Below are 12,500 nucleotides of genomic sequence, written 5' to 3'. Positions count from 1 at the left end.
TTGTGTGCTCTCCTCTACATCTTTCCCAGTAGTTGCTGTTGTTTCTTGAATAAGGAGGGAGACAAAGCGGGGAGGCGCAGGCAAGTATGGGAAGAATGAAAGTCATGCAGGTGCAGGGAGTCCAAATGTCGACTCGACGAAAAATGTAGAGACAAAGACTGGAAGATTTGCTGATGGCGCTGACGTCATCCCTCCAACTTAGTTTGTCGCTCAGTTTGACGAGAAGAAAGTGGCATCTCGTGAAACATTATTGGATGGGACGTGGTTCGTAGCGGGACTGAATATTCTTGCATGAGCAGATGGTATCGTTGGTTTGCGGTGGTCCAGCTCTGGAGGCTATTAAGTGTTGTGGAGGACCCTGTAATCGGCAGAACTTTTGTTAACGCTGACACCAAAGGTGGAGTCGTCAACTGCTTCTGTTGTTAAGTTGCATCTATCAAGGCATTGTTTTTGAAGATATGGAAGTACAAGGAGTCCCATCTTTGTGCCCTGTGGAATGTCACATGTGAGGGATTCGAAGTTGGAGACGGCCCCACGAAACCATTAGCCTGACGACACTTACTGACTGTCTGCAAGTCATGGGATGAGACCTCCACACTCTAACGTTGATGGCTTTCTTGATGATTAAGTCATGGCTGACTAGGTCGAGAGCTTAAAGTCAACGTCTTGGGTTCTCTAGGTTGCCAGACACAAAGTTTAAGCCAAGAAAGCAATGGTTGGTACAAGCCACACTTCGTGCTGTAGGATAGGTAATGATATCAAACTGTTGTGGTTTTATGTGTATGTGTGTGTGTGTGTGTGTGTGTGTGTGTCCTCATTCGGAGCCTCCTGGGACCACCTGGCCCATGTCGTATTGACGGGTCCACATGCCATGTCGTCTGTCCTTCCACAAGCTTAAAGTATAGGTTTAATGAAGCGTAAGATAACGACCACAAGCTTAATGCATCAGCTTCATCATGCTTAACACAGTAAGCGTAATGCATCAGCTTTATCAAGCTTAAAGTGTCCCTGAAGATGAGGAATCACTCACTATCACGTCACAAACACCTCACCATTATCATTTTCTTTTATGTTGATTAACTCATTGTATATCGCTCGCTTGCATCCCTCCTCTTCCCACACACACACGCACGGAGCACACTTAACTGCCTCACGACAGTTTAGGTACGACGAGCGGCAGCAGGCGCGCGCCAGCTCCTGACGTACAGACGCGTAGCTACATCCTCTTTTGTACTGCCACCTGTTATTCACGGCAGGTGTTCTTACGATGTACCCAGTGACCGTCCTACCAGGTGGCCCAGCTGGTGACCGTCCTACCAGGTGGCCCAGCTGATGACGATCCCCAACAATTACACCAGCTGGTGACCATCCCGTCAGGTACACCAGCTGGTGACCAGCCCAACAGGTACACCAGCTGGTGACCAGCCCAACAGGTACACTCCATAATATTGTTGCTTCCTGTTTCGTTAAGTTAACTGTAATGTGATGGTCGTCTGTTTAATTACTTTCGCTCTAGAGAAGGGGGGAGGGGGAAAGGCTTATAATTATGATGTCTGTTTGTCTGTGTGGCAGTAAATGTGTTTGTTTGTCTGTATATATGACTGTCTAAGTGTCTGTCTGTATGTCTAGCACTGTGTCTGCGTATATGTCTAGCAGTGTCTGCGTGTCATTGTGTATGTCTGGTACTGCCTAGATAAGTGTACAAACCTGCATGACGCTGACCACACACGTGCATGACGCAGGCCACACACGTGAATGACGCAGGCCACACACGTGCATGACGCAGGCCACGCACGTGCATGACACAGGTCTCACAGGTGACTGCGTGCAGACGCACACTCTCATGTCGTCGGGAAAAGCAATTGTGGTAATGGTGTTTGAGTTGAGGTTGTTCCTTTGCTATTTGCCGACCAGAGAGGCGGACGTGGGTTACTGACCTGCCGAGCCAGGGAACCGGGGTAAGCTAGGGACCCAGGGTAAGCCAGGGAGTCAGGGAGCCAGGGACCCAGGGTAAGCCAGGGAGCCAGGGAGCCAGGGAGCTGGGGTAAACCTGATGTTGATATCATGTTATGATTTGTTTCTTGTCTTCTCAGTTCAGGTCACCTGTCGGCACGTATCACCAGGTATCTAGAACACTTGTTGACTATAGAGATGATCGAATTGTCTCTCGTCAGGAGGCAGAGGACGGCAGGGAGAGACACAGTCAGGAGGCAGAGGAAGGCGGGGAGTGACACAGTCAGGAGGCAGAGGAAGGCAGGGAGTGACACAGTCAGGAGGCAGAGGAAGGCGGTGAGTGACACAGTCAGGAGGCAGAGGAAGGCAGGGAGTGACACAGTCAGGAGGCAGAGGAAGGCAGGGAGTGACACAGTCAGGAGGCAGAGGAAGGCGGGGAGTGACACAGTCAGGAGGCAGAGGAAGGCAGGGAGTGACACAGTCAGGAGGCAGAGGAAGGCGGGGAGTGACACAGTCAGGAGGCAGAGGAAGGCGGGGAGTGACACAGTCAGGAGGCAGAGGAAGGCGGGGAGTGACACAGTCCAAGCAAATCTATAAGATATTTATAATCAAGTGAGCTGGTGTGGTCATGGTGGTCAGCGCACCACGGGCCTCCCGGCGGCGGGTCTACCCAATCCTCTTATCAAGGTAACTTAGCACCGCTCCTCTATCGCCCGTTACCGTCCGCTCAGGGAATTTACGTTGAGAAATTACATCTCTTAAAATGTAATTTGCAAACAGCGACGGACCATGTTACGGGCCACGCGACGCGGGATCAATGGAGATATCGTCTTCGTACCTCGGGTGGAAATTAATTCTTGAGACCATAACACCTCCTGGTTAGGACACCTTAATAGAGTTGTACTCGAGTTGAGGCTCATGGTAATCCTCGAGCATGAAGGTCTGACCGGCCTGCTGGAGGATATCAGACTCTACTGACAGTCTATATACAGACTAGACTTGTATTCAAGGAGTAGGTTCTCTCCCTCAGTGTCTGTGTGGGGGTTCCTTCACCGGCAAAGCTATTCTGGTGCGCCGCATTGTTCGACTGGTCCATTCAAGAAGTAATTTTTGCCATGAGATCCAATTCTAACTTAAAGGATTTCCTTTTACCATAGAGCAGGATCCTAATGAGTTCTAGAGCCCTATATATGATGGGTCTGGGCCAAAGCGTCCCTGGAATATTACGTGGCAAGGAACGTCCTCAATATCCTGCAGGAGACATACAATACAGCCTTTGTAAATGCTATAAATTATTTCGAACTGACTTGTTTGTGTGTGTGTGTGTGTGTGTGTGTGTGTGTGTGTGTGTGTGTGTGTGTGTGTGTGTTCTATTTATAGTGCACGTATTGTTGCTGCTCATATTGGCTCTCTGTGTCTCCCAGTGTTCCCTTTCGTATATGTTCTCTGTAATTCCCATACAGGTCCCTCTTAATTGGTAAGCTAGACAACATACCTCCTGGGGCCAACCTTCCTGTCAGGGTTCAGAATGAGTTTAATCTGGAGGCCAGGAACATATACGTGATTGCAACCGTTGGAAGTCGACAAAATTAGGGTTTTCTTGAATTAGTGTCATAACATGTGAATAACGGCCGGATTCTGATAATCTGAAACATAAAATAGAGAATTTTCATTTAAACTAATATCTGAAATTGCTGGACTTCGTGTTTGTGTGTCTTTCGCTCGGTGTGTGTTTGTGAATTTGTTTGTCTGTGTGGTTGTGTATGTTTCTTTTTCTGTGTATCTGGTTGTAGATTTTAATCCGATAATCTCTATCTGTGTTTTTGTGATTATCAGTTTGTAATTACTTATTCGTTCTGTAGGGCGAAGGAGTTACCCGTGGGGCCACGTCTCCTGAACATTTCCTTTTAATCTTTTAAAGCTTGCTCGTGTATGGTGTCGCCAGTCACACCTTCCATACTCGCTTTATGTTATTGATCTTTCACTATAAAAACTATAACAAATCTTTTATTAAATGCTTCTTGCTTACATTCATCCTGTGGCCGCCTCCGGTGTTTCTATCTTTCCATTCTTTGAAGAAATGTTCACTGTTGACATCCTCAGATTGGTTTAGAAATTTGAAGGGTTTTCATCGTCACCTCCTTGTGCTGTGACCTCTGTATTGTTGACCTAGTCAGGTCAGACACAGCCTCCGTAGTGCCCACAGCAAACACGGTACACAACAGGTGAAGGCGAGCATCAGGGAACGTCGGTGAGGGAAAATACTGTATGGCTGAAATGACTGACTAAAGAGAATCTGTGCCACTGTGACACAGAACATCCGCTACCATGACACAGAACCTCTGCCAACGTGACAGCAGCGGCTCACGTAGTTGTCAGCTGACCACCAGCCTACTGGCCCCAAACATTCACTTCTCAGCCCAACTCGTGAGCACTTCCCGCGGTTACATGTCATATAACAGTTATTTTGAACTTGATATTCCAGACTTGAGGTGGCAGTCGTGGGTCAGCATAGCCTGCAGGTCGTCTTCACCTGTGTCAATGTTCAGAGAAGTGTAGCTATGTGAGGCACGGGGAGCTGAAAGCCATCTTGGCCCTGGAGTGGGGGTCATCATGACCTGGTCGACGACCCACTCACTTCCAGCAACCACTGCCGGATTCCAGTTCCTGGGTGATGTTATCTCTGGGTCCCTTTGCCTGGGTCAACGTGGGGTCGCTGGAGTCACGAGACAAGAGTTATTATGACCATTACCTCCCTGTCCACCACAAACAGACACACACTCTTGACTGGCTGTTATCTCAATCATTAATGTATCTTCCTTGTAGAGACTTGTGAACTTGTTATCTCACTCGATCTGTAGCACAGAAGCTTATCTTATATCACATATCTAAATAGAGCGTACGTTGAGGTGCTGCTCTGGAACACTGTCATTATAACAACAATCATCCAGAGGTTCCCAGTATCACTGGTTCACTCTGGCAGCCAAGTGACGGCTCCAGGCTCCAGGGAGACCTCCGTCACGCGTCACGTCTCACAACTTCCGGCTACCGTCACGTTGTTTCTCCTGAATGATTGATTTATGAAGGCCGTCCATCCTCGTGGGTCGTGTTGACGGTGACGTGTTAAGGCAGAACCAGGGACTCGAACCCTGGCATTCTATAATAATGATGTGTTCGAGTGGATGACTTACACAACTTGGGAGTAGAATTACCCCAACAGTTGCCCTTCTATATTTGACCTGGACCATAGCAGTGACCTGGCTATGGGTCAACCTGCATCAGAGGGTTCTCTTAACCTCTGACCCCAGCCGTGAAACTGCATCAACCATAATACTGAAATGGTCAAGATACAATACTTCAAGTCGGTAACTTGCTCAGAAAGGATTAATTTGATGCACTCATGGTCTCGACGCACTCAGGAGGATGAAGACTTGCACTCAAGAGATCAGATGGTGCTCACAGGCAGCCAGGTCCCTGACCTGTGTTGATGGGATCATGACTAGGACCTGTCTCAACCTGTTAGTCAAGGACTTGTAGCCTTTTATATCAGTTTATCATCCAGTTACGGTTCTGTTACTTTGACATGGGATGACCTGTTATCTCCGTGACCGTAACAACATACGTCTGACCTTCCCAACACACATGTAACGGCGTCATTCATGACGTCACACGAGTTCCAACAGTGGACTGCATATAACCACGATAACAATATTTTCCAGAGAACTTGTTGCCATAAACCTCCTTATTTATAACATCACTAAACAAGTTTTTACCTTGAATTTTATACCATAAACACTTCAACTTGTGACTCAAGTCTGGGAATCAGTTCCTGAAGTGTAATTCAAGAGAACCATATATAAGGCAAGTGTGGAGAAGCGGCGAACTGTCAGAGGATTACTTGATGGGGGTTAACTCGATTTCATTATCCAGCCTCTACAGTATTCCCTGGAAGGCCATACGTGCAGTGAGCGTGGATGGTCAGAATAATCTTGAACACCTGTAGAAAATAGTCAGGTATTAAAGATCTTATGATATAAAGGCTTTTATGACATGGCAGTTGATGGGCGCACAGCCTAATTAGCCAACTATCCATTACTAGCGGTGTGCTGAAGGCTTCATGGATATCTTCTGAATTAAGTGTCTTTATCGCTGTTTTAGTTTGTGTTATCCAGCGGATATGTTTAGTCATTTGTTAGGTAAAAAGAGAGTAAGTTTAAGGCATCAATAATATCTGGCAACGTGCAACTGTAACTAGTTAGGCCCATTACCATGTTGATACCAACAGGCGTCAGTGTCCAGTAAGATATGTGCGGGGGAGGACAGACAGACACGCCGCTGGTCACTTACCTCCTGCTTATCTTTGCCACTTTCTCCTCCGTGTGTGTTGGTGTGAACTACGTCGCCCAAGACTGATCTAAAACCCAGGCTGCTGCGGGTGAGGCTTTCCTACGACACCATCTGCTACAGGAGGACTCCCGAGGACAACGTTTCTGACAGGAGGTCTCAGAGACCAGCTCGTCAATCATAAATTGTTTACGGTATGAAATAATATAAATACAAGATTTATGATATAGATTGATAAAGTATATGATGTTACAAGGATCTGCACAGTGCAGTGCTGGTCACTGTACGGGTGAGGACAGACGGAAAAGAATATATCTGTTTTTCACATCAGTTTGTGTTGTTTACAGGTGATTTTTCATGAGTACGCATCACTGTAATCCTGGTATGTTGTGCGCATTCTTGTGATGGGTGAACTTGATTTCTTTACTAATTTTCTTACATTTTCTGATAAATATTTATGTATGTTGATTAGATGTGTTTACAGATGTAGCATACCACTTGTGCAGACTTCCTCTTTTTGTATTCACAATATCTATTTCATTTGGAAATAATCCGTTTCCCTGCTGGACATTTAAAGTTCGCTAATTTTCTTGATGCTTTATACTTCCTCTGAGAATATGTGGTCAACGTAAACAAAACTCTACGTGTAACTGTTCAAAATAGTTAACGATATAACTATCAAAATTGATCTTTGAATAACTATACTTTACGGTTCCCCTTATGTCAGCATCAACACATAGGCCTACTTGCTCCAGTATTCATCCCCACCATCAAAGCTGCAGCTGCTATACACAGAAAGTTCCTTGTGATGGTTTAGCGAGAAATTATGAGGTATAACCTCAGTGTCACGCAATGTGTAGCGAGACACGAGGACGTGAAGGAAACTGCGGAAGAAACACGAGTGCTTAACATACGGCCCTCATAATCCGGACATTTATTCGTTTATCCGAACACTTTAGAAAAGGATGACCTTACAAGCTTCATACTAGGGACGGACATGTATACATAAAGTGGTGAAGCCGCGCTTGTGTGTGTGTGTGTGTGTGTGTGTGTGTGTGTGTGTGTGTGTGTGTGTGTGTGTGTGTGTGTCGATGGGTAAGAAGTATGAGGTGATCTACCAGTTTGATAATTAACGAGGACATACCTGGGTTACCGGGGCTCGCTTCCAGCTAAGGATAATGGGTTAATGGTGATGATGGTAACGTAATGGATGGAGGTCAATGTGAGGGTGCCAGGAGGCGGTACTAATGGCAGGTGAAGTTCCTGAAGTGTATAGTGTGGTAGGGACCATATAGAGTAATGACTCCTGAGGGTATGTTGTGGTAGGAGGTGTGGTAGGTGATGCTCCCAGACAACAAGGTATAGCAGGAACTATGGTAGATGATGTACCTGGACATCATGGTATGGGAGGAACCACGTTGTGTGTGATGGTAGCGACCACCGTGTCCTGCAGCAGGCGTCATCAACCAGGCCTTCATGTGCTGGAACCCGGGTTACAGTAGGACTGTAAAAATAAAGATTGTCTTTCTTTCTTTGTTAAGCGAGTGTAAAGCAAGACTTTGTGTAAATATTGTGCCAGTGTTTGGTGAGCACTCGGGGAAGTGGCTGGAGCCCAGGAATGAGCTCGCTGCTCTTTGTCCCAACGTAGGCAAAACACGGAGAGAAATTCCGAAATATAAAAATATTATTTTTGTTTGATGTTTGCCTGGGTAGTTAGGATAGCGTGAGGGGGGGGGGGGGTCCGCTACGGGTGTACAGAGGAGGAGGATCAAGGGTGAGGGTGTGACACCAATGTCCTTGGTGTTCAGGAGGGGCAACGTGCTGTACATAAGGGGCGTGGTGTTCAGGAGGGACGTGGCGTTCAGGAGAGGCGTGGTGTAGATAGGTATGTGGTGTTCTGCAGGGCAGAGAGTGTGGGAGGAACATCACAATGCGTGTCAAAGGGACTCAGTTATGAGCAGCTGAAAGACTGTTGTTGGGAGTTGATATGGGAGAACAGGTGGTGGGAGTGGTACCATCATTGGAACAGGTGATCACAACATCAATCCCTAAAGGACAGTTGTTGTGAGTCGTTCATTCCACTGTACAACAAGTGTCGGGAGTAGAGGGATTCCCCCTCATGACAGTGTTAGTTAAACAGGGATATGCTCATCCTTGGAGCCAAGAAATCATCCCAGATTAGTATGAACAACTTCATCATATGCTCGTGGAAAAAATCATGAAACATCCTGTAAGAGACGTCAGGGGTTTCGTTCTCACTGTAAGAGAACTTGAAAAAAAAATAAAAGATAATTAGGAACGATAAGAAAGAAAAATGAATTTAGAAGTTAAGCAAGTTTTACACACGAGGGGAAGGTACAAGATGCTGCTGGGTCTTGGAGATGATGGAGGCAGAGGTAGTAAGCCAGAGGAGAGCTTACATGCAGAAAAAGGAGGCGTCGTGGCTAAGCCAGTAAGCCAGGACAAGGCATCAGAGTTAAGCCAGGGCGAGGCATCAGGGCTAAATCAGTAAGCCAGGACGATACTTTTAATGGTGCTTGGGTAACAGGGGTCGGTCACCCAGGCAAGGAACATGCTGAGCAGAAGCGTAGCAAAACTAGACATTGAACCAGTGGACGACCTCACTAGGTTCATTTGTACTGGTACCTGGGATGAGAACTATCCCACTGTGGTCAGTGGAGGAGGTCCTGGAACTGATGACTGGTAGAAGTACCGGGCCTGAGGACGGTGATGGGGTTAGTGGAACTGACGACGACATTAATGAGGAGCGAGTGACTCTCCAGAAAGCTGAGAGGCCTGGCTGGGTCCCTTGGTATTACGTACCACACGGCGGGTCCTCCTCTGCTTGAGTGGTTCAAGTGTACTGCTGGGAGACTACCACACCCTGCAGGACAACCCACCCCCTGTTTCCCACTCCAGGGAGACTACCACACAAACTCAGGCCTTGCAAGGCAACCCAACCTCTACATCCTAGAACCACGTCAGGCTATAACTTATAATGGCGCACTTTTCACCGTGACGACACACTTCTCCCTAGTATGATATCACACTAATTACCGATGACTTCAAGCTGTTAGTTAGTGCTAGGTAAAGTTGGCCTTACAAGTTAGAGAGCCAGGGTAGGTTAGTATGACTAGTTCATTTTCAACACTAGCAATTACGTCTGCTTCAAATTGTTCCATGTAACAACCTTCCATTTTCATTACTCAGGAATTCAATTACCTTCAAGAAGGGTAGTTAGTGTTGGTAATTAGCCTGTGTGCCTGTGTGCAGGTGATGCAGTGTTAAGCACCTTGTACGGATAGCAAGTTATCGGAAGCATTTAATCTCTTTAGCATGACGGTACGACCCTTGACCACGACTGTTCGACTCTAGACAGTAACAGTACGACGTTTGAGTTTGATGGTATGGCCTTTGACTTGAGCTAAGTCTCAAGGCCTGTTAGTCACGGGGCTGAAACACACCAACTTGCGGACGTCCGCGTACCTGACCTTACCTCGATATCAGAGGCCCTCTTCCTCCCCAGGGATCGTAGTGAGTTGAAGCTGTTGTGGTGGTCCGTTGGTCAAGCAGACTGTCCGAGGCTGCAGCCCGCAATTCCATGCAACCACCACAGCCTGGCTGGTCCGCTGCACTTTGTAAATCCTTATGTAGAGCCTTCTTAATGTCTGTACTGTATGTGTCCCAGAGTGTTTCTGATGACTGCAGGAACTGTGTTGAACACTCATAGTTCCCGGATGTTTAGCGTTTCCTCTTAATGTGCTCATTGTAAGTTCTGATTTCACTGGTAGTGTTCTGTTGAGTTTTCTCTGCTTGTCGTGCAATAGGGAACTAACCCTAAGTGCAAGTTGGGAACCATGGCTTTTAGAATTATCCAAAAACATTTATGATATACATCCTACGTCTGCCTCCAGTGAACACAACGTCAGTGTTCGCAGTCGTTCCCAGTAGTTCGGGCGTGTGTCTTGCCAGTGTGGGTCATGAAGGATCTGTGCACAATCACCAACACGTTAATGAGGTGAGGTCAGCGTCACACGTTCCTTTGCTTCCTCCTTTGTGAGGTGTAGCGATGTGAGTCAGCTTCAAACTCTCTGGGATTATGTGAGTTCAGGTTCTTTTCTCAGTGGATGTTAAGTGCTCGTCTTGATTATATTTTGCAATTCTTTAAAAGTACAAAGTTTTAAAGAGTCTGGTCCTGGAGCAGACTACATGTGCACGCTCTCACTGCTCTCACACCATCCTGCAGCTGTTGATGAAATGTGGCACGAGTTGTGTGGGTCATGATGCCTCACAGCACGTGACCCATGATGCCCTGGGTCCAGATCCATGTGGCTGACTCTACTTGTATCCCCAGAAGCAGGTAATATGATGACGTCATTGCAGAAAATATTAACAAAACAAAGGCAGGTTTTCTTCGAACATGAATTTGCATAAAACTCGTCAGAAAAATTATTATAATTGAGTCATAGGAAATTCTTAAATACTTTACGTTGATTAAGTAAGAGAATATTGCTACATCATCTACCGCTTCTGGAACATTGTGGCATCATTTCCAACATTTTTACACCAAAATTTCTCCCCGTTAACGTAACAAAAAACTGACGCTAAGTTTATTTTGTAGAGATCAAAGCTTTAGACCCTGAACTTGACTCAGCTTTAGGAGTTTGTTCTGGGTGGGAGCCGGTGGGGGAGGCGTGCCCCAGGGCGCGTGTCTGTGTTAAGAGGGTCGGCGAGGTCCCCGCCCCGCCCCGCCCCGCCCCGCCACGCCAACAGAAACAGCACCTCCTGACGGGTTCTGGAGAACAGTACACACACACACACACACACACACACACACACACACACCTGTGGTTTGTATATCATTAACGTCACATAAAAAAAAGTTCTAGATGAAGGTTTGGCTAACAACGCTTCACACTGATTTTTGTCGAGAATTTTGTAGACGTCTGCGGGTTTTTCGTGTCACTTTACGCGCCCTGTGTCTGGAGGAACGGAGTTTTTTTCTTTTTTTTTGCACGATTCATGAGAGATAAATTATATATATATATATATATATATATATATATATATATATATATATATATATATATATATATATATATTGTCCAAAGGAGATTGTAGTATGACTCACTGTTGCAGAGAAGGCATCTGTTTCCATTACAGACGATGTCTGAACATGGACAAAGGCATGCCCTAGTCATGGCCACTTGGGATGTAAGGTGACAGCCATGACGTGTCATGTGTTTGTACGCTCGAGTTTTAAAGGTGAGAAGGTTATAGGAAGAGGGAGAGACATAACACGTAAGGGAATTCCACGACCTTACTGAGTGTGGGAAGGGGGAAGTATGATAATGGTTAATCCTCGTGTAGTTGATCGTCAGACTACAGGAAGCAACAGCCGAATGCGTGCTGGAGGTTCGGGTCACAGGAAGTGGAACACCGCCTGACGGCTCACGAGAGCAATTAACATTATGTCCAACTTATCAACGTCACTCAAGTTAAGATTGTCATTATTGTTTATAAAAAAGAAAATGTCTTACAAATGTTAACAAGATTAAGAGGGATTCATTGAGAGATTTACTGAGTGATAAGTGATTCATGAGGAAGTGTCGCCCACAGTAATGCGTCACTGACATCATTATATATAAATCTGCAGTTGTATAGACCCAGTGCATGGCATCCATTCACGCGTATGTTGGTAATATATGAAATATAAATCCATTTTGTTTTCTAGATCTCATCACAGCGTAAATCCTCTCTTTGTTTAAATCACCTGGATTGCGTTAAACCGCCTGTTTCACAGATTCAACCCAGATTATAGATTTGTTTGTCATAAATCATCTTTATAAAGTGTCCTTTGTATAACATGAATCGCTGCTATAGATAAGATAACTTTATCATAATTCTTTCGTATAATACAAATCCTTCCATACTGTAAATCCATCTTGTAAATCCATTTTGTACTGTACAATTCCCTCCGCTGAAGTAATCCGCCGAGTGATATAAATCCCACATTTAGCATAAAAGAAATTCCAAATTTATGTAATGATGGCAATTATAGCAGGTGAACCCTTGCCTTCCAAAAACTGCTCCTCATTAGATGACATGACTGGAGGAATTCTCTGGTACACATTAAAGGCAGATTGTCTCTTAATGTTTTAATATCAAAATCATTTTTCGTAATCCAAATTCCACGTTTAGTA

General features: G+C 45.7%; 1 long non-coding RNA gene across 1 annotated transcript in view; it reads left to right on the top strand.

Moving 5' to 3' along the window:
• Positions 1 to 6,257: 6,257 nt before the first annotated feature.
• Positions 6,258 to 12,500, top strand: part of LOC139747437 (uncharacterized) — a 57,117-nt gene continuing 50,874 nt past the window's right edge. The window contains exon 1 of the long non-coding RNA XR_011712391.1: positions 6,258 to 6,491. This is a non-coding gene — a long non-coding RNA (uncharacterized lncRNA). The remainder of the gene's footprint in view (positions 6,492 to 12,500) is intronic.

Source organism: Panulirus ornatus, chromosome 68 (assembly GCF_036320965.1).
Source record: "Panulirus ornatus isolate Po-2019 chromosome 68, ASM3632096v1, whole genome shotgun sequence".
Taxonomy (NCBI): Eukaryota; Metazoa; Arthropoda; class Malacostraca; order Decapoda; family Palinuridae; genus Panulirus; species Panulirus ornatus.
Note: the sequence above shows the minus strand (reverse complement) of the source record. Positions and strands in the feature narration are given on the sequence as shown.